General features: G+C 27.9%; 1 long non-coding RNA gene across 1 annotated transcript; it reads right to left on the reverse strand.

Moving 5' to 3' along the window:
* Nucleotides 1–3,687: 3,687 nt before the first annotated feature.
* LOC105366955 (uncharacterized) lies at nucleotides 3,688–4,423 on the reverse strand. Its single transcript, XR_913040.1, has 4 exons — nucleotides 4,386–4,423; nucleotides 4,139–4,303; nucleotides 3,963–4,074; nucleotides 3,688–3,900 (listed from the first exon to the last, which is right to left on the reverse strand). It is a non-coding gene; the product is annotated as an uncharacterized LOC105366955 (long non-coding RNA).
* Nucleotides 4,424–4,852: the final 429 nt, after the last annotated feature.

The raw sequence follows: 4,852 nt of genomic DNA on the forward strand, positions 1-4,852 counted from the left end.
AAAAAAAATATATGTACACAATATATGTAATTAATTTTATTATTTGTAATTTCAACAAAAATGTTGTTATATGATAAATATTTAATAGGTTAACTTATATATTTTTTAAAAAATATTAGGTGGTACGTGAAATAAAATATATAATTAATTTAATTGTGGTAAAAATGTCATTGTTTTATTTTCAACATCCTTTTATTGTAATGACTCAATATAGTGACTCTTACCATTGATTTTAATGCCGATATTATTTTATAATACATAATTCAAAAAGATAATTTAAATACATCGAGTAAGTCTCTGTTATATTATTTATTTATGATGAACTATTAAGCAGTTAAATACCCAGAAAATGCTAAATAACATAAGGAAGTACTAGCTAATAGTTAATATAACTATTAATGATTATATTCTATGCATTTATTATTGTTAGATAGGAAAAAGTAACTGAAACTCGACCTGTAATTTATGTAATTGATGTATACAATTATGTGTTCAGGATTGCAGCAATTTCCAAGACTGTTGGCTCTCGGCATCGCTAGTCTCTCCAGTTCTCAGGTTTCTGTAAACAGTTAGGACGAGAATTTTCGTGTACTTGTTATGTTTTGGTTTCAAATGGCCTGCAATGCTTGTCTGCAATTCTTGGCAATATTAGCAGAAGCTACTTTATTGTATACACTTCAAGGCCACACATCCTATATCGGCGTGTGTGCATATGTACACTTCAAGGCCATATATCCTACACAGGAGTGTGAGCATATCTGTGCTAGTCCTTATAACACTAGCAGAGGCGACGACATTGTCACCATCAAGGAGCAAGCTCATCATTAAGACATGACAGAGTTTACACTCTTCCGTAAGAAGTGAATCCTGTTTATTATAAGATCTATAGATTACATAATAAGGAATTTACCGACAGTATTTGAATCTTGTAATTGTCTCTCTTAAATACATTCACTGACCATGGTGTTCATTTAGGATCCCTTCCTTTTTTTGTGTTCAATTGGTTTGCGACTTGTATAGCGCGGGTAGCGCCTACCTAGGCTTCGTCTTCTCTTGATCTTCACGGTAAGAAGAGCTCTTGATCTCGATGCCCTCGACGCCTCTGGTGATCAGATGATAACTTGACAACAAGAGGGGTGGAGGCAGTACATAGCGTTAGAATTCAGGTTTTCGGGCATGCGATACCTTGCAGCTGCCTAATGAGTTGGGTTTTCGCTAGTCATACAACTTGTTTTGCCAGATGCTTAATGATACTACTGCCAAATGTTTTATGGTTAATTATCTAACAAGAATTAAACGATGTTATTTTGCCCGATGTTTCATAGCATAGGAAAAGGTTCTCGCAATCTCGAACACTAATCTATCGAAAATAATTAAGTACGTGGAATAAAAAAATCAAATTATTTTAGAATATATTTATGAAAATATTTATATAAAGGTAAAATTTTATCATAATATATTTTTGGAATCAAAATGCAAGCTACTTATCACACACTTGTTTGATGACTGTAAGATTGCAATTTTTAGCATATTTTCCTTGCAATAATACATTTAACGTAGTACAGGTCGTGTTTTTTTTTACAAAAAATAATACTTAATTGAGTACGATATCTAATATCGAATATACGATAACTAATGTATTATTTATATATTTAAAGTAAACATAGCATACTATGTCTAGATTGGGATTTAATAAAAGGTAAGTTTCTTATTAAAAACGAACATTACATACGGTACTATTTAATAGTAGTTTGTAAATGTAAATTCTATTTTACCATAAGTAAACCAGCAATGTACCTTAATCTAATTAAAAATGTTTTTCTAATTAATATAAATTACTGAATTAGTGAATAAAATGGTGATGGCGAACTAAAAATGCGAAGATATCTTTGTCGGTGTCATTTATAATTATGTTTGTATTCCACAATTATCATATGCAAAAATGTCTTAAGAAATATGTTTATTAGTAGAATCTAAAAATAAGTTCTAAGGTTAAATTATAAAAAAACTGTGGTCTTCAATGAAAATTAATTATTTTTTACATTAGCTAAACACAAAAAACTTGTAGAAATATATTAATACGAAAATGAATAAAGAATTTATTAGTATTATTACACTAAATATCTTTGCAATTAAATTAGATTAAATATACATATAAAACTATTTAAAATAAATGTTAAATTATTATCTAATGATAACTTTAGCTCTGTTAACAAATATTTATTATTGTCGATATAAATAGAAATGATCAATATCTGATGAAAAGATTAAATAGTGATTTCTAAAGGCTTGGTAATGTTTGTTTATCCAGTTTCGGGGTAAAAAAACGATTAAAATAGCACAATTGACTTATATTTGACATCAGTGGTATATTGAATGAAAGGCCACACAATAATGATGCAAGAATATATTATTTCCTAAATTATATAAGATATTATAGATAAAATATCTCTATTAGTGAAAAAATGTTCTCCTTCAATCTTCCTTTTCAAATCATGTAAAACTAAAGTCTACCTACTTATTGATTTACTTATTATTTTTTTCTTACTTAAATTTGAAATTGAAATCTCTGTTTATCTAAAATCAGAATAAATTTGATTCATTTACTTTTTAAAATTAGAGTAATACAATCAGTTGTTATGGTTAGAGAAAACGTACAGGCAAGTGGAAGGGATAGAACAATAACAAATATTTTTTGTGATGTCGTCTGGTATCACCCATTGGTAGAGTGAATTGGAAAAGTAGTTCTGAACTTTAAATCTCTACGAAAAAAGCATTAATATTTTAGGATAATAACATGTGCTATTTTCCTTTTGGTATTAATATTGAATATCATCATTTTTGGTTGCAAAATAGATTATTTATGTTACTACTATATAACCTACAAGACCGTTTGTAGGTCAATTAACAAGTACAAAATAGATTTTATAAATTTTATGTGTGGATATATTTTGACAAATCACAGGTATTTTTACAATCGATTTAAGTCATAGAATATACTAGGTCAAGAGCATAAAAGTAAAACTAGACGCTGGTCTTACAACATTGTAAAGTTAGATACTTAATAATAACATATAAATATTTTCTTAGTTATAATTAAGTTACATACGATATTACAAATACACAAATTCGTTGAAGGTAAATATTTGTAATATAAAATTCCTTTGTTTTTCCTTTTTTTACCGATATAAAAGTTAAAGAACATTTATCATGAAATTTGAATTCAATTGCAAAACAATTTTTTCTGCATAATAAAATAATTGTATACATAATATTGGATTTAAGAAAAAATTAAAAATTAAAATCAACAAACGTGATAACTTATTGATTACTATATTTCTTAAATATTTCGTATATATTGTTATTGTAAACTTTAGATTTTAAATAATAAATTATAATTATTCCAAATGATTATATATAACTATATATACTAATGATTATAAATATACTAAAAATTAAACAAAATATTCAATGAGAAACTTTATCATACAACAATTATGAAATGAAATAATATAATAATAATACATGCTTTATTTTTGTTTCGATTATTAATCAAAATTTGAGTAGATATTTTTATACATTCTCACACGTAGATTAGAAATAATTTAGATTACAAATAATCTTATTTGGTTGTTAAAATTTTTATTATAAAGACTTCTTACACGTAAAGAATATTACATATTATTATTTCTAAATAAAAGTATTTCTCTAATTATAGTGTAATATTTTATGACAATTCAAATCCAGTATTACTTGTAACAGCATAGTATAATTTTTCACGAAGAATATTTTTCTTTTTATAATTCGGTAACTTCAATAAATTAAAACAAGTTGATGATGTTGGTAATCGGTTTTGTGGATCTTTTTTGTGAATCGTGAAAAATCCTCTGATTACACTACCTTTAAATAATTAATTATGAAAATTAATAATTATGTAATATATTAATATTTGATTATTTTACCAATTGTATCTCCAGTATCTTCATCATCACCGACTTCAACACATCTAATAGAAAATGGAGGCTCCAAATGAGCAAATCCTATTAATGGTGATTTAGAGCAACTAGTAACAAACTTAAGAAATTCTTGTTTAATAATTTATTAATATTCAAAATTAAAATATAATTTAAAAACTTACTTTTAAGAAAAGACCTTTTTCAGATTCTGAAAAATCTTTTTCAAGAATATCCCAAAGCCAACAAATTACTCGATGTTTATCATGAAAACCTCCATAATATTGTGTATGTTTTCGTAAATCACGTAAATCTAGAGATATATCTTCACCCGAGATCAATTTTTGACACTTAATTGTTTAAGATATTAAAATTAGTTATAAAATACAAAGAATAATATTTAGACTTGTTTTTAAAATATTTAATTCTTACCTCTGGCGTTGAAAATAAAGTAAGCCATGCAGAATTAAGGGAGGATATTCGTGTCACATCACTGCTTGACGGGTGGGAGGATTCCTCGTTACCGTATACCACTTATTAGTATTGCTGCTTATTAGTTGATGGGAGCCATGTATTAGTGATCCGTAAGAACGTGTGTATAGCGTAGCTTACGTGTGTGGAGTCGATCTCAGTTGCATTGATGGTGCGTAAGAAAGTGTGTAATAGCGTGACTTACGTGTGTTGAGGTCGATCCGTGTAGTAGCGTTGGTAGGCCGTGAGTTTGGCTTCCGTTGACTATAGTCGATCTCTGCAGCGTTGGTGGGCCTAGTGAGTTTGGCTTCCGTTGGGCTGAAGTCGTTCTGTATAGTGTCGGGTGACCGAGACTAGCTTGGCTTATGTTGAACTGGGTTCGATATGTAGGACGGCGATCCGATCTTGATGAATGCTTGATTGAACTA

The sequence above is a fragment of the Ceratosolen solmsi genome, unplaced genomic scaffold (genome assembly GCF_000503995.2).
Source record: "Ceratosolen solmsi marchali unplaced genomic scaffold, CerSol_1.0 scaffold76, whole genome shotgun sequence".
Lineage (NCBI taxonomy): Eukaryota > Metazoa > Arthropoda > Insecta > Hymenoptera > Agaonidae > Ceratosolen > Ceratosolen solmsi.